Below are 22,691 nucleotides of genomic sequence, written 5' to 3'. Positions count from 1 at the left end.
TGAAGGAAGAAAATAACCTGAATCGGGACACCTGCCATAGCTCCTGAACTACATGTTTACAACTGGGTGCAACTGGTGTTGCCACCACACCTCCATTTTGTCAGCCAGCACCCTCCTCAGTGGGGGAGGGAAGCATTTGCAAGGTCTCGCTGGATTCAACCTGCCCACCCTGGCTCTAAAACCCGCAGTGACTGCTGCTCCTGTTCCAGCACTCGTGTTTGCCGTTTGTCCTCCTCAAAGGAGTGTGTTGACAGAATAAACACAAGGAAAACAAACCATCTACAAGAGTGATGCAGACAGTACACATAACTCTCCTCAGAGGGGACAACACACTGTGCTCAGGGCAGCTGAAGTCCTCGGCCTGCTCTGCCCCTGCGCCCACACAAGGCCGCGGTGCCCCTGGCAGCTGGTGGCAGAGCTGTCCCTGGGCTCCCCGGGCAGAAGCGGTGCCAGGACGTCATGCAAAGCCACCACAGCACCAAAGCAGGCGTCCACCCGCGCTTCACTGTGATGAACAGACACCTTCACAGGCCTCAGAGAACCAGCCAAGGTTTTGGGGGAGTTTTGTTCCTGCAAACTGCTCCCACCACATCACACGAGCCCAACATTTCCTCGCTTCTCTGCTCTACATAACTGATGCCTGTCGTCAAAGTCACCACATGCAGAAATCCACAAGGCCACACAGCACAAAGCAACCGTTCCTCATGCCCTTTCCATGCTTTGCAGATCTCGTTTTCCAAGTCACCGGCTGGCCAGTCACCCCAGCTCTGCGTCCTACTCCTATGTGCTCTGCCCCCGGCTGCTTTGCTTCAAATGAACGTTCCACAGACTCAGTGCCCCAGATGAGACGTGCAGGAAAATTATGTGCTATTTTCATGCAATTTATGACCAAATATTTTTGTTCCTCTAATTTAGAAAATGAGGGAACAATTTCCTCTAGAAGGTAAAAGCTACAGAATTCATTCCCCCAACACCCTACTATTTTGTTTAGTTTAAACATTGAAATTGGAGTCTCAATAAGTGTTTGTTGGCCATTTAGCACAGTTAAGTTCTATTTTTATCTAGAGCAGTATTATTTCAGATGTCACAGTTCAACAACAAATACTAAGCACCATGTTCATGCAGGCTGGAGCTCCAGTTCCAGAGTTGTCACTGGAAATGCCTCTTTCTCCTGAGTGGCAGCTTTTCCACTGAAACATAATTAACAATATAACACATCACTGCAGCTCTTCTGCACTTCCATTTGCAAACAAACTGGTGCTAATCTCCATCAAAATCCAACATTGCTTGTCTCCTCAGCTTCCCTTCCTCCTCACCCTCCCTCCCTCCCTCCCTAAATTCAGAGACATAAATATACAAGAAAATGTGTGAAGACACTTTCTGAAGAAATGTAAAATGGAAAAGGATTGTCTGCTATGTTCCTCACTCAAAAAAGCCTATGTGCCTTTTAGACACTGAAGTCCATATGCTTATTTTCTTAACAAGTTTTGAAACTCACACACACTGACACCAGACATAGCCATGCCTTAATATTCCTTACTCAGCTTAAGGTGTTTTTTTTTTTACTCTCCCTACAGAATTTGCTTCTCTGAACAATCCCAGAACAACTCCAACTGCTCACAGCTTAGGTGCTCGCTGTGCTATCTGCTGGAACTCTGCAAGTGCAGATCCCAAAACATCAAGCTGTTTTTAGTTCCCACACTACCTTAGACTTAGCATCTTCCCCCTCATCACATCCCATTTAGTGATCATCCATATATCTTCATGTTTCTGAACATGAGGATACATGCCCTACACTCTCTCTTGCAAGATCAAACCTTAAAAAGGTCTCCAACAAAGAGCATGTGTCTCCTTCTGCTCCTATCAAGGTCTCTGCCGAAAAATATAGGACAGGTCAACATGGATACCAGAAAAATCAGCGCTAGGTCTTACTCTGCACATATTTTGTTCAGCTGTCTAGATTGGCCCATTTTCTGATGGAGCAGCTTAGAATGCCATGGAGAGGAGCAGAGCCAGATGCACCTGCCAGCTCAGCTCCTGTGTGGTTTGTAATTGTTACTTTGAAATTTGAACCCCTCTTCTACACTGTGAAATGTGGTTCAAATACAAAGTCATGGCCTTATCAACCTGCTTACAACCTTCTCACCAAGAGATTGGGTGTCTTGCACCTCAGCAACACAATTCTTCCTCTCACAAGGACAATGTGATTAAATATCTTTCCCCTGTGTTCATCCCTCTTAACAACACTTACACCTTCTAATTCACCATCAGACCTATTACTCCTTCATTGAACACTTGCATTAGTTATATGTTCTTATATGAGAACTCGTAGTTCCTGCTAAGACACTCGAACAAATAAGAGAAGTTCAATTTCAAATGGTAATTACACCTTACCTTTTCTGGGCTCTCCTTGTCTTCCAAGCCTAAATTGCTGGGCTGCCTCACTCATCACAGACACGACAGATCAGCTGCCATTTATACATAAACTTTGACTCACATCAGATGGTAGCTAAACCTGTCAGCCCCACTTTTCTTCTTCTACGAAATACTGCCATTGGAAAGCCTTAACAAGGAAACTGAGATCACAGGAAGTGTCCTCCACTCCACAGACTACAGTACCAGCTGTTATCTCTGTTCTCCAGTTCTCAGCCAGGTATAGTGCAGGAACAAATGCATTCATTCCTACCCTGACAGAGGCAGGCTGCAGAAAATCCTGGACTAGAAGTTCTATCTTTTTGGTGGCTTTAATCAAATGCAAACAAAACACAGAATCAGAGGGTGGAGAGGGAGCGGGGGTAATGCCTGCACAGTCCAAAATCAGAATTGTCTTTTTTTTTTTTGAATATGCTTTGATTCAGCTCTAATCTTACGTACTTTCTAAGTTCTAGGCAACAAAATTCTATTTTTAAAAAAGCACAGAAATAAGGCAAAGATACAAAACTAAAGAATGACCATTTCATAATGTGTGCTTAGAAAACTTTCACAGTAAAATACTTACGGCAAGAGCTGAGCAAACAACTATGTTTTGGAAGTTCCCTTTTTAAAAAAAAAAATACATCTCTGCATCTCATCTTTCACTTTTTTCCAGAATATAAACTTGTATTTAATTTTAAGCAATAGAACTTAAAGTTCTATATTTTTACATAAATTTAAGGAACTCGCAACTTTCAATATCATTATGGTGCAAAGTTTTAATTGATATTGTTTGGATGTGAAAAGAGGCAAATATCACTCCATGTGAAGTTGCAAAATAGGTCAGCTGGGTACATTCGTTCAGCTTCCTTCTACACTCTTTAGATGCTTTACCAATTACTAATTCTTTCTAAAGAAGGCTCTAAAAGAGTTTGTTCCTTCTTTGCATGACATAATTTAACTCTCTACAAAGGCCGGCTTATTAACCAGTCACTTAATTAACACAGTGACTATACAGCTGAAGGTTGTATTATTTCCATCAAAATAGATGAGTTTCTATAATAGCATTCAATTTCCATGGCAAGATGCATGAATTGTTACAGTTCACTCAAAACAAGTAATTGTCTCTACTTAAATGTGATTACAGCAAGTAGGCTTCCATTTGGAATTATTTTTATAATCAGTACAGTTTAATGAATTAGTATTATGAATTAGTATTTATTTATTTTACTTTCAAAACTTGCTAGAACAGAAACAATACACTGGCTCTATTGGTAAATCTATTCAAGAAAAGTATCATCCAATTTATTCTATTTTAAGTGCTACTTCCAGCTAGCTTTAAGTAATGGCAGTCTGGAAGGAGCAAAGGTACACAAAAGTGAAATAATCCATTAATAAAAGGAAGTGCATGGAGAGCAAGTATACTCTCTTCAAACTATCAGAGATAAAATTACCAAATTCAGAACAGCAAAAGCTACCATCATCCTCTTCCTCATAAAGGCATCAAACCCTGGCTCTCTGCTATGAGACTTCCACATTCAAGTGGAGAGTTTACACCCACATCAATAAAAGGACTATCCATTAGTAATCAGGAGGGATTTTTCTTCAGTTCAATTCCTTTCACAATTCTAGCTGTTCCAGCAAACAAATGAAAGTTCAAGGGGAAAGAAAAAAAATTATTCCTCATGCACTCATCTTCTTAAGCTTTTTTTAAGCTCTCCACTGTAAACAGCAAGCACTGTTAGTGACAATTTCTGAGTAATGATGGGGAAAAGTGAGGAGGTGGTTGAAAGCACCGCTGGCTTGCTAATGCAGACACCTTTATACTACTCAGGGAACATATGCGCAATCACTGTTTATGAAGCAACTTTGACAACACTGAAAGGCGCTTTTTGTTTTATGTTTGTTTAAGTGAGACTATGTCTGTTTTAGAAACAATTGCTTTTATTTTGCTGTGTGTGCACATGCATGTGCTAAACAGAAGCAAGCCACAGTCTTAATAACAGCCTAGCGAGTTGCTGTCTTCTCTGGAGACTTCATTATCATGAGGCTTCACCGCACTCCAGCTCCTCTGAGAAGACACTTAAAGAGAACACAAGAACGGTGGTGTAGAATTTCTAATATTTGAGGTTTCCAAGAAGAAAATCAGTAAATATATTTCAAAGGACCTAACCCTACTGAGGGACCTTTTTCTTCAAAGCCTCAAAATCAGGCCATTACAAGTGATGCCATCTTCTAAGAAAGATTAGTGTTTCATTTCTGAATGCAGAACATAAATATCACGTGCTAACACTTAAGCAAAACATGTTTACAGAAATCCCTGCCTATTCATACTACCACATGGTGCCTTGGAGAAAGCTTCTCTTAGGTTAACAAAGGCAGAAGCTAACTGAATTAGACTTGAAGCCTGAAACAGAGCACGTGCAGCACGCTTACAAATTATTTTACATAACTGAATTTAGCCATACTAAATATATTGATAATGTAATCTCTTAAAGACAGGGACTGTGAAACTCTATGCTGTTTAAGTGCCTATTTGTTATTTCTTATTAGAGGTACTTGTCATTGGCCTTCTTCTAGTCTAGGAAATTAGGGTTCCTCTTCCCCATTACATTTTTTTTCATGCACAGATGGTAATTTAAACTTAACAGCAACTTCTCAAAGGCTCAGCTTTGAACTTCAGATGATAGGATCCCTGACAGCTATGCTTGGCTGGAAACTCAGGGTGTCCCCATCCCAGCCCCGTGGCAGCAGGCTCAGCGCTGAAGCCAGGCCGGGCTGCTCAGGGCTGTGTGGGGCTGGGGCTGGAAACCCTGAGAACTGTGCCAGCATGGCCTTCCCTGACAGCCTGTCCCACAGGGCGAAAGTTTCTCCCTGAATCCGCTCTAAGCCTCCCTGGATTCAGCCAAGGCCCTTTGTCTCCCCAGCTCCTTTCTATCCACCATCTCTCCCAGGCTGGGACAGCCCCGGTCCCTCAGCATCTCCTCACAGGGCAACTGCTCCAGCCCTGACCCATCGTGCTCCTGATGTCCTACCAGCTCTAGGTACTGTTGCTTCTCCCCCAGGGGGAAGTGCATCTTATTTGATCACATTGACAGCCCTTGTGAACTTAAGCTGCAGTACCACGACTCCTTGCTTCAGGGGTGGAGCTGCGTTCCTGCATGCAAGCAAGGCTCTACTACAGGCAGGACTGCAGGCAAACCGCTGTGCCTGTCCTGTCATCTCACCATCCAACTACAGTTCTTCTCTGTAAGAGCATTCCATTCACTCTCGAAAAGTGGCAACAGAAACACAGAGCTCTGTTCTGCTCCTTGATGCCAGCACGGCTTCCCTTTTTTCCAAGGACAGTATATATAAAGCCAATCCTCCAGATTTTTATTCATACAGCAGCAGAAAAGCTCCAGCACTCCCACTATACCCTAGATTTAAATTTAAATGAAGTGCCATATGATTGCCCAACATCTTGTCACACCATCTGCCAAATCTAGCAGTGCTATTCAAAACTGCCTAAGCCCTGAGATATGTAGTTATACTTCAGGTATTGGGCAAACCACATCTTTCTGTGTGGTCTCATGGGGGAAACTCTAGTTACATTTCAAATACTAATTTCAGAACTGCTTGTCCACTCAGAGACGGAATTTCTAGAGACCATCTTCCAAAGTTCTGTTCTCTTTATCGTTCATATCTAACCAAACCTTGTCCACAACAAACAGAAGAGATCAAGTTCTCCACATAAAAATACCTACACAGCAAATCTTGCCAACACTATTTAATAGACACTCTCTTAATTAAGGATTCTAACATCTAACTTTATAGTTACTTATGAACAAAGCATACCACATATTGCCCAAGAATTATAGCTATTTTTGATGAGGAAGAGGGAGGACATATACTCACCTTAATAATAATCTCCTTGACATCACACAGTGGTATGTGACAGACCACTTTCATTAGTTCGTACGAAATATGTAACAGCTGCCAACGCTTCTGATTCTGTCTAAGAAAATACCTTGTAATGAAGACATCATAATTATCAATGGGTGAGGTTTTTAGCTAGAGGATACAAATAGCACAGGACTCAAAACTAGGCAAAACAGAATTGAAAGGAGATGTCAAGTCTGAGTAAAAGGGAATATATTATTCAGACAGAATACAGAGTTGCGTGAGTTTTATTAATGCTTGTCTAGTGTCTCAGTCACCAAATGATGGCACAAACATCATGAAATACATTTCAGGTATTTTTTATGGCATATATGAAAATATTCACATCAACAGAGCTTCTAAGATAACTCCAAGAGGTTTCCTATTCAGCATATGTTAGGTCATGGTGAAAATTTACTAGCTTTAATGCAATAAAGTCCTGAAACTATAAAGAATCAGTGCTACTAGGGTTCTGGGCATACAAACTGAAATTTCCTCCTTCGTTGTCCTTATTTTCATTTTTGTTGGTTTCCTTTTCTCTTAAGACTTATCACACAAGTACTGCTAAGTGTTTTGTATTCAGAACTATCTCAAAAAGTGAAGGGTATCCTCCATGTCATCTTGCTCCATTAAGAATAATAATCATAAGACCAAACCCAGAGATCTGAAGGCATTTGGTTTTGTCTTATAAAAATGGTTTGCGTGCTACAACGATATTCACTTCCATACTTATTTCTGTTGACCTACTAGCCTCTTTTCACAGAAACAGAGGTGCTTAATGGCAATTCCATCCAATGCCAACAGTAGGGATCAGAGCTTCAAATGGAGGAAGCTGCACCCAAGAGGTGCTGAATTTAACATGTCTTCCAAGGACGTTTCAACAACTCTGCAGTGGCATTACTGAGCAGTTTCAGGTTGCTCAGGGGCCTATTGACAAGCTTGTGATTTCTCAGTGTTGCAAACCAGTTCTAAAGGTTCATAAAAAGGCTCATAAAAGGTGGCCTATTTGCCCACAAAGGCTAGAAATTAGCAGAAGTTATTCATTCCCCTGTCCTATATCAGTGTGTTTAGATCTGCAGACATTAACATGGGCTACAAACCCACTTCACCTTCCTCTTTTGGATGCATTATGTGGACAGGAAGGGGAAAGCAAACAGAGAGGAAGATAGCATGTTGCTAACATTACATAAGCAGCAAATACTGCTTAATCCAGATTACAGAAAAAAAAAAAAAAAAAGGAAGAAGAAATTGCTTTCTGATCGGTTATTGCTTTCCTGGGATCCTCCTAAGGAGAGCCTAGCAAAATTGTAGATTTTTAATTAAGAGCTGCATCCTTGCAGCACAGTCTAGTACAGAATTGCCATTATCTCTAAAGTTAGCAAGGAAAGATTTGTGCTATGTATCAAAGAAAGCACATGCAGGAGAGCTTCTACTGCAGATATTCAGCACTAATGGTGTTGTGGCAAGTTAGCTGCAACACCTCCTGTCCAAACACCCTAGCCTGGGTACATCTGACACAGCTCCACATTCAAAGCTTGCTCAAGGTACACATCTTCGCACATGCACCAGAAATACAACCAATTTAGCAGAACCATCACCTCCCCTCACTGACACTAGGGGATTTTTTTTAGGCTGAAGTCAGCTGAGCTGCTTTGGCTGCAGCTGACCAAGCTAAAAGGTTGCTCTGAGCCCAGCTGCTGGCTGTCACACCCCAACCTACCCTCCTGGCCTCCAAACCCAGGCCAATGCCCTCAGGATGTTTCCCTTTCTCTGCAGGATGTTACTGCCCTTCCTTCCCCGACCTGCCAACATAACCCCAGGTGTTTCCACACCCTACCAGATCTGCCAAAGAGATTCAAGTTAAGCACTTTTACTGGCAAGTTTTTTTTAAGATCCTCCGGATCCAGTTTAACTGAAACAGACCGGGTAACACCTACATATGCTGCTACATCCTGTGCTTCTGAGAGAGCAGTAACTTCTGGTGATGGGTGGGTGTGAGAAGCAGCTGCGGGAGAAGCCTCTTCAACCAACTGGGACAGGACCAGAAGAGGGTGGTTGTGCCTGGTCTCACCTCAGGAGGTCAGCGGGAAGTGCCATGTGGCTTGGCCAGGCAAGAGCCAGGAGATCCTGATCCTTGAAAAGGGTTTGGATAAAGCTGTTTGTCTCCATGCAAGTACAAGAAGATGAAGTAGGGCAAGATGTTATACCAGCATGCATTCTCACTCCCATAGAAGAAAGGCATTTTTATGTGCCTCCTTCCTCCTCTCAAAAATATAAGCTGGTAGAATAGAGTTAAATTTAATCACTATACGAACACAATGCTCTGTACCAAGTGTGGAATGCAGATTTTAATAATACTTAAATGATTTCTAAAATATGTAAAGGAGAGCTTAGTGCATCTGCATTGAATGTAGATGAATATTTGACAAGAAATTAACTCTAAGCACTCTACTCAGTTGGTTTACTTTATATATGTTCATGCACAGGCAGTAAGTCCAGTTGATACGATTTTTACAATTGGAGAAGACTGGCAAATCAACTATATCAACAAAACTTTCTAAAAAGCACCCAAAGGAATTTTCTAGAAATGTAACAAAAGAGAGACGAAAGGCAAGTATTGTGATGGTATTGATGTTGGAAAGGCCATAAAGGAGAAAATGGGCAATTGCGCAGAAATATAGCTCTTAACTATAGTTATATATCAGAACAAATTATCAGAACAATGATCGTCACTTAAAGGTCAATAAAAGCAACATTTATTTATAATAAGTCCCTGCTAGATAAACCCACGATGCATTTTAATATTTGTCCTCTGTTATCCTTCTCCTGTCATGACACACACATTGTTACGACACCATGCTATGAAGAGAAAGCAGAAGAGAAAGTTTGGATTCAGCTGTAAGCAGAAGAAACAGCAGTGATGGAAGGAAACAAATTACAACCTAATCAAAAACTTGTAAGCAATTCAGAGAAACTGACTGGAAGAAAGTACATTTTATTGTGACTACAGCAATCAAGTGTTTGCACTGAGGCAAGGTAAGAAAAGAAAATTACTGCACCGTCGGCTATCGACCTGTATTGAGAAGTATTAAATTATGGGTTAGGAAAGCAACAGGTCAGTTTATAAAGTCGAGGAACAACAGCAGCACTTACATATATCTCATTACCAGAAACATCTCAGGCTAAGAGTTTATTTTGAACCAACTATGGAGGAGAAAAGGCATGATCAAAACCTCCTAGAGACTGTGCACTCCCAAGGAGCAGAGAAATTGAAAACTATAATCACCAACCTTGTGAGTAGCAAAAGCTACGATGTTCAGCATCCTATGGAGCACCCACATGAATTTTCTGATGTCTAATAAGCTGAATGCTTGCTACTGCTCTCCCCTCAGTGGGGGCATCAACATCATCTCTCTTATCTCCCTGGTCACCAGCAGTCTTGAGGTTTGTAAGAATGTCATCACTTTGAAATCTCTACTCTTCTATTTATATTGGTTGAAATTGATCCCCGGGGTAAAAAAAAGTTACTGGCGGACAATGAGAGGAACTATCAGTTGGACAGCATTATTATTTCAGCTTCATTTCTGTAGGAAACCAGGTCAAAAAATATACTCAGGACAGAAGGGAAGAAATAACATAGAGAAACCCCAAATTGAGAAAATTCTTAAGATCAGAATTATCAAACCTAGTATACAGTACATTATTTTATGTGTGAAAAGCCAGATTTTGGAGTTTTTCACAAACAGATCAGTATTCCTGACTTCTTAGAATTTCTGCTAAGCAATGCTCTTAGGTTGCAATGAAAATCTGGATGATCTCCATATCTCCATATCCATAAAAAAATTAATGCCAGACTCTTAATTCATTCTAATGCAGATATTTCACTATTCAAATACTGCTACCAGAAAAGATCACTTTCATTCATTTTTATAATTCTCCCCTTTCAGTGCTGGTAGTCAGTCTTGAAGCAAAACAAACCCATGGGTCTGAGAGGCCAGCCTGGATGCCAAACAGAGGAATAAATCAGGCCATCAGCAAGCTTTGAGAATCCTAGACTTCTGAATGACAAAGACAGCTCTGGGATATGGCTAGACTTGTTGTCTTCCTGGCACGTCTGATACTCATGTGTGCTGCCTTGTTCTCCAGAAGGCCACAACTTCATTACAAATCTTCTGAAGAAAATTCACTGCCTGAGATTACTCAAATATGAGTTGAAACAACATGACACAGTAGCAAGTGTCAAATCAAAACACTACATCAGTAATTCATTTTGCTGTAAGCTATTGCTCAATTCTAAATCCTCAACTGTTTCACTGCTCACAAAGCTGTTTGAGAACAAAGAAGATGCTAGGAAGACATTGCAGTGAATGAAGGCTCTTTGGCCCTCAAGATATGGAGAGAGCACAGAAATTTCCCTCACTGTTCTCCCAAAGCTTCACTTTTCCCCAAAAGAGAGCTCAGCAAGGTCCTGGAGCATCTTCACCAGAAGGAGAAATCAATAAACTCCAGGAAAAGGCCTGGTATGAGTTCAGGGAGCTTACAGTCTCCCAGGAGAATGATCTTCAGCTTATGGAGAAAAGTACACATATGATTCCTCACAGACTGATCCCAGGTTTTAGAAACCAAAGAAAGGAGGTACATTCTGAATGATTCATTAAAAACTTTCATCATTATACTAGCCATAAACCTTATTTGAACAGAATAGATCAATAAATGGACACAAAACAACAATTTTGTTCTTCCAGACATTAACAACATGCTATGAGTTTTTCTATTTCATGATTTGCATCAATATTTTTAAATTTGTCATGATTTTGAAGCCCATGGATATTTTCATAGCATTCCCATGCATGTTTTGTTACTTTGCTTAAATTGGTTACTGTCTTGACATATTCTGACAGGTCTCTATTCCAACAGGGTTTATTTCAAACCACCTATGGAACCAAACTTTCTAATGGTGAAGTGATTGCTTTTAGTAGTTATTTGGATATTTCTAGTGAAGTTCCAGTTCATTTTACCTCCGTGTAAGCAGTTCTTGCCAACCACAATGTAACATTTCACAAACATCGTAACAGAGACATTTATAATTTCAAAGGGAATATCAGCAATTGGAGCTAAAAACAAAAACAAAATGAGAAACACCGGACCATGACTTCTTCAGTGAGGAAAGGTAAACAAAGAGTCATGGCCTTTACTTCAGGTGTTTCCAGGTCTCTGTTCGGATCTGGGTTTTGCTAGGTACAAAAGGTGGTTAAGTTATACTGGGTAAGTCAACGCACCCTGCATATTTTCACATTCATACCTCCTCCCTATGCTGCCCACAAAGTCAGCTCAGATTTTCTTGAAAAAAAGTTTCACTCCTTTCAAAAACTCCAACATTTAAGAATCGGGTACATCTGTACCAACCAAACAGCATCATGTAGATCACTTTGGGTATTGCTGCAGGAATATTTTGAATACCCTTTTACTTCGTCCTTCTCTAAAAGCCCTTGCCTGCTCTTCAGAGTCCACAAAGGACTTTTTAACAGATGGAGATGAGCATCCACAGGAACCGAATTAAGAAAAACTGTCTTACTGACAACACTGTTGCAAACAGAAAGAAAAACTCCTGTCTAGTGAGTGGTCAAAATCCTCTCCCTGTAAGGACTTTAGTTACAATCACAGAAAGATGAAAGCCAAGGATGTATTTTAACTGATTTTCCAGGACTGTCTTTTGCATCAACAAATTAAAAGCCGTGTTACTTCGTTCTCTCGCCCGTGCGACTTTGAGCGTGAAGCACAGACCTGACTTGTCAGAAATGTACTTTAACGTCAGTGAGCAGTGCGGCTATGTGAAAAACGCCGCTTATTCCCACTCGCTACTTTCCCGTGTCCCCAGCGCTGCTTAACTTGGCCGCCCGCACAGAGTACGAGAGAGGAGGGCAAGGAACTGCGGCCGGATCACCCCTGCTTGCCTGCCTGCCTGCCCCGGGAGCCCCTCAGCTCAGTCCCCCCCCCGATGAGACCTAGCCCAGCGATGCCTCTTCTTCGCAGCCTCTCCAGGCGCTCCCGGAGCGTTACCACCCCCACAAACACCACGAAACACCAAAAACCCAGCCCCCAGCAGCCCCCAGCAGCCCCATGCATCCCCCAGTAGCCCCCGGTCTCCCCGCGCTGCCCCTGATGGCAGCGGGAGGGGACGGCGCTTACCTGGAGCCGGCCGCCGTCTGTCTGTCGTTCTGTCGTTCCCCCGCCTTCCTCCTCCCTTTTCTTTTTTCCTTTTTTTTTTTTTTTTTTTTTTGCCTTCGCCAGCGGAAGAGCGCGGGCCGCCCTCCCGCTGCTGCCCGAGGCGAGCAGCCGGCGGCTGCCAACTTGCGCTGCTGCTGCCTCCGCCGCTGAGAAGTTGGTGGCGACCGCGGGTGGCCCTCGGTGGCCGCGGCAAGGTCACGGGGCTCGTGGTGGCCGCGGCCCCCCGCGCCTGGCCCCGCCGCTCCTGTCCCGGGCCGGTCCTGGGCCCCGCCGTGGCGCGGTGCTGGAAACACTGGGGTTAAGGGGAGGCTCTGCCGCACCCGGGGCCACCGGGAAAATGTCTCATACACACAGGCTATGAAGGCTTTTAAAATGACCTCGACATCTTAGGCATTGATTTTGACATAGTTTGTGCATTGTACCAAGGGGCTCTAGACTATTCATCTGGAAATCCTATTTTATTTTTTATTTTGAAATCTCATTACAACCACTACAGATTTATCTGAGCCTTAATCCTGCCATCACACTAGATCCCGTCATAGCAAAATGATCATAGAATCATAGAGTCCTAGAATATCCCGAGTTGGAAGGGACCCATAAGGATCATCGAGTCCAACTCCTGGCACCACACAGGTCTACCCAAAAGTTTAGACCAAGTGACTAAGTGCACAGTCCAATCGCTTCTTAAATTCAGACAGGCTCGGTGCAGTGACTCCATCCCTGGGGAGCCTGTTCCAGTGTGCAACCACCCTCTCAGTGAAGAACCTCTTCCTGATGTCCAGCCTAAACTTCCCCTGCCTCAGATTAACACCATTCCCGCGGGTCCTATCACTGGTGTTTACGGAGAATAGGTCACCTGCCTCTCCACTCCCCCTCGCGAGGAAGCTGTAGACTGCGATGAGGTCCCCCCTCAGCCTCCTCTTCTCCAGGCTGAACAGGCCCAGTGCCCTCAGCCGCTCCTCATCTGTCTTCCCCTCTAGGCCCTTCACTGTCTTCGTTGCTCTCCTCTGGACACTCTCCAACAGTTTAATGTCCGTTTTGTAGATGATGAGAGAAATCCTGTAGTCCCAAAGTCCAACGGACAACACCCCCAGAAATATTTTCCATTCTTACCCATTTCTCAGAACCTCACAGATTCAGCTAAGGATGGGTATCATACCTGTTTGGTTTTTCTTTTTCAGTGGTTACCCTACAAAATATGTCAAGATTTTCATCATAATTATCTATGATAATAAAGACAATAGAAGGTTTAGAATTCTATTTATCTCAAAACTAAAATTGGTGTTCCTGAACCTAAAATCCCTCCCTACTTGCATTTTTCTGTTGTGAGTTAGCACACTTGGGATCCATTGTCACAACTCTTTAAGCCTTATTATTACAGTAATTCAATTTACAATGGGAACTTTAAACACCTAATAATTCAGTGCATGGCTTAGGATTGGTTCATTATCTTGCATTTTTGTTAGACCTTTCCAAATGTCCTCTTAAAGAACTCTAATTTGGAGTCATGTCTCCACACTCCAAAAGATTTTTCCTTATAATATAATTTATTACCTATCCTTTAATGATTAGCCCCTTTGTCATTTATTTTATTATTTGGGTATCTGGTTTGATTTCTCAAAGAACAAAACAAAACAAAACCACCCTCATGACTACTATTTTTAGTTTAATGACTAAAATAACTTATAGGAAAAAAAAATATAGGAAAGAGTTATTCAGATAAGGGAAACCTGCAGTTATTTGCCCATGAGGGCAGTATTTATGTGATCGATTTACACTCAGGAGCTCGTTTTTTGCTGCAGGAACTGGAATTCAGTGTGCTGTTCACCTGTAGCACATCATTTGCTTGAGGACACGTGAGGAAAGAAGAATACACCCAACTGCTGTACACACCCCCATTACAGATATTAGTGCCAAAATGCCGTACTAGTGGATCTAGCTTGCTAATATTAATGTGAAGGCCTTGACATCTTTCTAGCCCATCTGGATGTCTTCTGAGAGAAACCCCAACCTGTGTACTGCTTCTGACAGATGCAGTGGTAGAACTTACTTCTTTTGAGGTAGTCCAAGATGCTGCTCCCCTTTCCCCTTGCAGCCAGCGTCTGCTGCATACAGGCTGGGTTTGACACGTGTTGTTTGGCCTAGGGCCCTTCAGACACCTGATCTGGCCCAGACTCGCCATAGATGCCAGTAAATGTGATGGTTACCATAGGCAAGAAGTTCTTCCTAAGGGATGTGCATGTTCCTACTGTGGCACTGAGAAGAAACCTTTCTGCAAAGAAACAAATCAGTTGCCTCAGTGATATTCAGCCATGGAAAGCTGTTTTCAAAGCAGCTGGGATCGACTGCTGTGGGCATGCCTTGACATGGAGCAGTCCACTTAGAACCACAACAGGGATTCTTTTCCCTTTCTTCACTATAAACTGTTATTTCTTTTATTTAGCTGCATTTTCCCCCTCTTTATAGCAAAATCAATGTCACTTGAAAAACAGATTTTATATCTGAAAGCCTTGCTAAGAAACTTGTGATGTAGCTCTGTGCAGTCTCTATATTTTTAGACATCTGGAGGATTAGGAAAAAATCCTAGTGTACTTTAATAATATTCATTCCAAACCTTTCTTTATAATGTTGGATATTTCTGATAGAATGCAATAAAAGATTAAATCCCAAAGAAGCTTCTAATGAAATTGTAAGGATCCAGGGAGGAAAATATTGTAGATCAATATTTTTGAATTCCAGTTGAGAAATTTGTGAAGATATGCGTTACTGTGGTGCCTAGAGCAAGGGAATGAATTCAGTGGTCCACATCCTTGCTCATCCTGTGACCCTAACGTTTTCCACCTGACAGCTACAATTTCTGAAATGAACAGGATATCAATAAAGTCAAAATGAGGCAAAAGCAAAACACAGGACTGTTACAGCCTTGGGGCCACATATCACTCTGACTGCCTTAATTTCAGTGCAAGGATTATTAAAGATACCTCTATCTGAGGAAGCAAGTGGGGATAAGGTTTTACAGCATGGCTGTAAAAAAAGGCTGTCTCCTTTCACCCATCTTCAGCAAGCCAGCACAGGAGGTCGAACTGAATGTGCCCATCATATGTGGGCAGACCCTAAAACTCTCTTGCTCTCGGTGCGGTGTCCCCAGTGCAGCAGGCACAGGCAGGAGAGGACAGGTAGGGGAGCAGTAGCAGGGGAGCAGTGGGGACTGCAGGACCACTGTCCTGCTCCTCAGCCTTACGATGAAGCAAACCTCTTGCAAAGGGTCCTTCCCTGAGCTGTGGGTAGAGCTGCACTCAGCTGGGATTTTGTGGGAGCTGAGCAGCCATGGCTGTGGCTGCATCAATATATCAGAGGCTCAGGAGGCCTTTTAAGCTGGAGGCAGAGTTTTGCCTCAGTAAAGGCTTCTGAAATCTCTTTTCTTCTAGAGATTTGGCTTTAGAAAGCTGACATTTTGCCCTTATTGGAAGCATCATCTTAAGAGATTCAGAATAAATGAATATTCATTGCAAAAAAAAAATATCTTAGAGGGCTATAAATAAACTGGCAGGGTTAAAAGGAGTAAAAGGCGTTATGTGAAGCTAAAAATCATGTTTCAAAAAATGGAAGTTGTATGCAAACAAGGGAGCTTACATAGAACATAAACCCAGACAAATTAGGCTTAAAACTATAAACAAATATTTTGAAGAACATCTAGCTGAAGACAGGTATTAAAATTACTAATAAAACCTCTTCTCAGCCCATAAGAACTAGGAAGCTTTGTACAGTTGGTAGATAATAAAGGAGCAGGAAGATCACAAAGGTCACGGTAGTGGTACTAACTAAACTCTTAGTTGCAGTGTTCACTACCAAGGAGCTTATAGAGGTCCACACACCTGCTTTCTTTACAAAAATCAGGTCTGAAAATTTATCTCACATTGAATGGTTGGAAGAAAAAAATAGCTCACATAAATAAAATGAATAATGAAATCAACCGGCCTAAGTCCTGCCCACCCAGAAGATCCTACAGAGGTCAGATAATGAATAGCTGGTCAACTAACCAAAATGTAAACTTACCATTCAAACAGTTTTTGAAGTCAGACAACTAGAAGGTACCAGATCTTGAAAAGGGCTCCAAGAGGGTATTTGTATTTGAGGTGATCCGTTTAAAAATATCCTAAGGAATAATATCGGTCAGCATGTGAGTAAATCTGAATTCATGGAGAAACATTGACATGCCTTTTGGGGAGGGAAACCATGCCTCACAATCTGCAAAATCTCCAAGTTTCTTCTTACGTAAATGATCCGGTCATCTTGGTGTCTTTTAAATATTATTAATACTTCTGTCAAGGTCTTTTAGGTAAGACCTATGAAGACCTTTATAAAGAAACTCAACTATCTTGAGATTAAAAGAATTAATAACTACTTAAAAAGATGTTAAAGAAATATTAAAGGACATCAGGGGATACTGAAGAAAATGGTCCAGATGCAACTTCTGTCTCAACACAGGGAACGAGGCACTAAATGAAATCCTCAAAAAGTGTGAAACATGTAAAAGGAAGTACTCTTTCCACATAGCACATTATTAAATGATGTTTTGCCCACATAGTCAAAGAACGATGTAAAGGAAAAAAAAAAAAAAAAACACGAGCAGGTAATAAAGTGTAAGTTATGGAAGAAATACCCGTAAGGTACAATTAAACATACACACACACACACAAAAAAAATATTTTCCATTCTTTATAAGTATGAGGCCTCTAATAAAAGACCAAAAGCCACAAGTCTTATGATAGGCTTCAGAAAAAGAAAAGAAAGTTCAAAAGCATCATCAGTGTCACAGCTTTATGGCCTGAAATTTGCTTGCTTGCCTGGGGAAAGCACAGACTCTGAGCACATTCAGGAATATTCTTGGGGAGGCTGTTATTTGGAAAAGACATTTCAGCATGAATACTGAATTTTTATTTATTATGTACCAGCATTTTCATTACAATACTGACAGCATGAGCACCGCATGGAGCCCCTTCTAGTTTGCATAGCACAATTATTCAAAGTGGTAACATTTTCTTCTTGTTACCATCGTATAGCCATGATGATCAAAAAGAGGGCACTGCCTCCAACATATTGGCCTCCAGCAAGTGGCCTCTATTCAGTACAAATCAAGAGTTAACTCCACATAAGTTTAAAGGAGGTGAAGCAAAAATCAGGCTTCTGATTCCTGATGTTACATGTATGCATCCAGATGTATGCAAACTTCCAAACGCACACATTCTGTCTTCTGTGTTATAGCATCAGGCTTTACATCTTGCAGTGACCTAAAGCAGGACTGACAACTATATATACGCTTTGAATTAAAGGGAAGGGAAGAGATTACATTGCCTATATTCAGAAATGTCTGCTCAGAGGATCTGCAGCCGAAATGTGTGTATCAAAATGACAAAGCCGGGGTTTGAACAGAGATGTTGCTTTTTCAGCCTGGAGTTGGCCCTGACAAGTTGCATGTGAGCCGTGCCCCGCAGATACCCAGCTCTTGCCTATCCTTCCTCATCTCCAGGCTCCCACATGCATGCATAAAAGGATTAGATCATTTAAATAGCCTTGTTACAAAACTGTATTGAAACATAGATACTGATGCAAATTGTACAGCCTGTTGGCACTGTATGAATCATGCCAGGCCTAGAATGAGTCTACATTAATTCCAAGTGTGCTGCATTTCCATTTCCAAACTAGTCCTCTTTTGATATTCATATTGCAAGTTGCCTTCATTGAGATTATTTTTTTTCTTCTTGCAATTTCCCTTTGCATCTATTAATGCTCTTGCCAATTCTTTATACACATAGCTGATTTCCAAAGCTTCTCTCCCCCTGTTCTGTGTATGATCTTCAGTTCTTCCAAAGGCATGTAAACAATGGCAATCGGAAGTCAAGATAAAGAAAGAGGCATTTCATGAACCAGTCATAATAGCCGAATTCTTATTAGAAACAGAAACAAAAGAATTGGGAAAGGGTCTGTTCGCACTGTAAGGTTGCTTTTCTGAGTCCCAAATATACTTACAGTTTAGTTGTGTCCTACCATTTTGGTCATCCTCACTTCTTTCCCGTGAAAAGCAAGCACAACCCCTTGATGACTGTTCCTGCTTTCTAACGGAACATGAGCTGTTCCCCTGTGTCACCTCCATGGAGAACACAGACTCACGTGTAGCCTCACCAGCAGCACATGCACAAGGCAGCCGTCTTCTCTCAAATGAACCTAGAAGAAGGAAGACGAGTCAACCTGGTGATATTGCCTCTGAGGCGTGCGCCCGCTATGATGGCTGCTGTGGTGAATAGCTGTACTCAGATGATACATTTGGGAGTGGTTATAAAACACCTGTCATTAAAAGTTTGCATTTATTGAGTCAGACATGATGCTGATGAATTTGGTACCCATGGGGATCAACTGGCAAAACATGTACAACCCTGCAAGCTTCCTTTTGATCCTTGCTACCAAAAATCACAAAAAAACACTTTGAATATCATAAATCCCTGATATAGCCTACTGGGTGAAAAGTTCATTAAAAGTCATATTCAATTAACAAATGACTGTCATCACCAGATGTGTATGTCCTGAGGTACAGTTTAATATATGTCAGCCACAGCCAAAATGACAAGATAAATGGTGATTAATGCTTAGCTGACTGTTTTACAAAGCATCACTCTAAGCAAAGGAATAACTATGAAATAAAGAGCCTAACCCTCAGAACTTAAGCTAACTGGGGTGAAAATATGAAATAAGGGAAAAAAGATGAGGTCCATTAAAATACAGAGAATTGGAATATGTTTACAGTCATTCTCCAGGCTACATTTCCATGTTTCACACAGCTGGGGAGAAAGCATCTCCTTTTCAGATCATTAAATAGACAAACTTTCTGTTCAGATAATCCACAGCAACAGAGCTTCAAATCCATCCCCAAAAGACAATGAAAGCAAGCTAGAGACTCAAAAATGACTTGCTGGGCTTCTGAAGAGAAGCCGCACTGCAATGTACAGCTCAGAAAAGCCTAACTGCTGCTGTTCATGAGCCTTTCTAGAGTTTTGTGAGATGTCTTCCAAGTCTAATACAGTATTGCCATGATGTATAATTTCATCAGCTCTGCTCAGAGAACCCAGGGCCTTTGTTGATACAGAACATTTAGCAAGTTAGCTCAACTGAAAGATTTACACAGTTCCTGATTTCTGGGTTATCAGATTTTGGTCCAAACACTCCTTCAAGACACCAACTCCATTTAAATTTATCTTTCTATTTATTTTTCCTCACTCTATTGGAAAGGTACAAGGAGGCTGGAAGACATTTACATGTATGGCTGTCTGCAAGGTGTTTCTTTGTGACTGGTCAGTTCACTTCCAGAGCTGCTAACACTGGGTGCTACAATAATGTCACACAGTGCATGAATTCTTGGGCTGAGCATGTTCACTTTTTCTAAGCTAGCTGTCCTCTGCACACCATAGCAGTTAGACAATACGATTGTATGGGATGAGGATATCAAGAACATATATTTCCAGTCACAGTTAGACATGTTGGGAAATTGTCCTATCAGGAACAATCTTCTCAGATGTCGAGGATAGGCTGTAATTACTGAGGAAAGGTGCTGAAAAGAAAAAGAAATGAGAAAAAAAAAAAAAAGTTGAAACACAAAGAATACTCTCCAGTTTTCTCACTTCATAAGGGACAGGTTCACAACATCCCTCTAGTCCCCTTTCAGGTTTCCCTCTTCCAAGGGTGTTTAACATGTCTCTCAAACCTGGCCATGCAACATGACTGTCACAAAGCACATGTTGCTCAGCTTGCAGAAATGCAAGTAGCAGTGAGACATGCCTTCTGCCTACACTTATGTGAACACAAGGTGCAACATATGCAGTCTGACAGCAAGTACAGTCAGCCAAAGCTCCTGACATCAGGTTAGCTTCATCAGCAGTAAGGACCACTTGTGTAACAGTGTGTGGTGAGTTGGTTGCCATTAATAAGGCTAAAAGAGCTACAGCGCCTGATTCTCTTCTGTACGCCTAAGATAACACATTCATTCATTCCCCGATAAATAAAATGACGCATATGGGCTGCAGTGATGTCTTTGTCAGGTTTTACTTCTCATGCGATGTATAAAGTATATGATACTTCTGTAACCATTTCACAACATTGTTCTCTGCTCTTTTATTTTTTTATATTTTTAAGCAAAGCAAGTAATATGTGCAAAGCAAGTAATATGTTATCTTTCAACTGCAAATTACCAGGGCTATGGAACACAGCTTTTTTTCAAAGTGCCAATCCCATCTAAATAACCAGCCACATTAAGGCATCCAGCTTACCTTTGCTAGGTTCATCCTCTGATTTTTGTTTACTAAGGAGCACTCTTCAGCAAGCATTGCATGAAGGAGCTGGAGATTACAAAAGTGTATAAAACAGCTTCTAAATGGCTTCAACAGCTGGAAGAGCAAAAAAACCCTAAGACACATTAATGAAGCAGAAGTCAGCAGAGACAAAAGATAAGAGAAACAGCATCATTGTGCAGAATTATCTGCATGTCATCACAAGGTGATCAGAGAACTAAAATTAGGACAGGCACGCAAGAACATGACTATTAATTAATTTGGCATTAGTTGTTTTAATTTGGAATCTGAGTAATCTGGACTAAAATGTTTGAAATAAAGATGACACAATGCAACTAATTTGGACTCAAAATTTCAGAGAATAGAATGGACTCGAGTTGGAGTTCCCATCTCAGATGTAGAGATCATTAAGTCAGGGGTGATGTAAGCAGTACATCTGCACCGTGTCTTTCTGGGGTGTACCCATTTCATGGCTGGCTCAGAGAATTCTCCAGGGAGAGGGCACATGAATACTGAAAAGCAGCAAAAAACTGTTCTGAAGGGGGGTGAAAGGATATTTTGTCTTAAAAAAAGGCAGAGAGAAGACATTTTATGAAAGACCTTCTCAAAATGAATCAGTTGTTTGGAGTGTGTCAGGTTAGCTTTACAAAACAGGCTGTTTCTATGTACTCACCATTCAGAAACCTACAGTGAATCAGTGAACTAATTTCTTTCAAAAAGTTTCTCAATAGTGACTTGCCAACATTACTGGAGAATTAATCTTTATAATTCAGCTGTCAAGCAGTGTGACTGATCACCTATAGTCTTATTCTTGCCGCTTCATTACACGGTTTCAGCTTTAGGCAGACTTTTTCCTCTGAAAAATAAATAAATAAATAAATAAATCCTTACCTAGTCATAAAATTAATCTCAAATTTAAGCAGCCTCGAAGATCAAAGTTCTTCACTTTGTGTTTATTAGTTTCAGTCAGATAATTATAGTTATCTGAAAATACTAGGAAAGCAAATGTTTTGTTCTCTAGAAAACTTGGGAAGAAGGATCATAATTAGGGCACAGATGATGGATTAGAAGATACAGGGTGACCTTCTTACGTAACCTTGTGCAAGACTCTCTGGGCTTCTGTAGAAAGGGAATATTAATAATTCAGAAAATCATTAAGAGGATAATCACTGTGGATTGGAGGTCCAAAACATTATACCAGGTAATGAGACCATAGAAGAAGAGAATAAGAATGGACATAACAGATTTTTTCGCTTCTGAGGCAAGCAATTTGAACAAGAATTTAGCTGTCTGAAAGATTGTCAGTGAAAGATCAGGAAAAGACATGAGCTTTTACGAAGCGAAATTGAAATATTTTTCCCCTGATGGTAGTTAAAATGTGGAAGGTCCAACCAAAGCTACCAAAACAATTCCAATAAAAATCATATTCAAATAAAAGTTGGATGTAGTCACATGGTACCAATTAGAAACCATATCATCATACAGAGCCAATGGATAGGTCTATCCCCAATTTACTCATACTTCATGTGGCATCAGGATGCCACAGCAGCATCTTTCTTTGCAGTCATTCCATTATCATGAGACCAGTTACAACGATTCACACACAAGTCTGATGACTACAGAAATGGTGCATGGGGTCTTTCCATAAATCAAACTTAATATGAAGTTCCTGCCATGACAGTCTAGCAGCAGTATAGAGCTTGCATACATTTCAAATCATCACTATGTAAAAGACACGCAGACTGAGGTTTTGTTCCACTTTCATAATCCCTGAAATATGTTTCCCCTGAT

General features: G+C 41.3%; 1 protein-coding gene and 1 long non-coding RNA gene across 9 annotated transcripts in view; both read right to left on the bottom strand.

Annotated features, from left to right (window-relative positions):
* Positions 1 to 12,848, bottom strand: part of PKIB (cAMP-dependent protein kinase inhibitor beta) — a 55,002-nt gene extending 42,154 nt beyond the window's left edge. For 3 of the 7 annotated variants that reach the window (XM_083830661.1, XM_083830659.1, XM_083830660.1), the window contains exon 1: positions 12,523 to 12,847. The gene's annotated coding sequence lies outside the window, so the exon portion shown is untranslated. Of the gene's footprint in view, positions 1 to 9,623; positions 9,986 to 12,522 lie in introns of those variants that run through there. The other 4 variants (XM_083830665.1, XM_083830663.1, XM_083830662.1 and 1 more) reach the window with 3 other exon arrangements.
* A 3,767-nt stretch (positions 12,849 to 16,615) lies between these two features.
* Positions 16,616 to 21,796, bottom strand: LOC310897809. Of its 2 annotated transcripts, XR_014582605.1 has the most exons (4): positions 21,574 to 21,796; positions 20,880 to 20,996; positions 19,872 to 20,164; positions 16,616 to 18,786 (listed from the first exon to the last, which is right to left on the bottom strand). It is a non-coding gene; the product is annotated as an uncharacterized lncRNA (long non-coding RNA). The 2 variants fall into 2 exon arrangements; XR_014582604.1 differs by having other exon boundaries at positions 16,616 to 20,164.
* Between the last annotated feature and the right edge of the window lie 895 nt (positions 21,797 to 22,691).

The sequence above is a fragment of the Anser anser genome (genome assembly GCF_964211835.1).
Source record: "Anser anser genome assembly, chromosome: 3".
NCBI classification, from domain to species: Eukaryota; Metazoa; Chordata; class Aves; order Anseriformes; family Anatidae; genus Anser; species Anser anser.
Note: the sequence above shows the minus strand (reverse complement) of the source record. Positions and strands in the feature narration are given on the sequence as shown.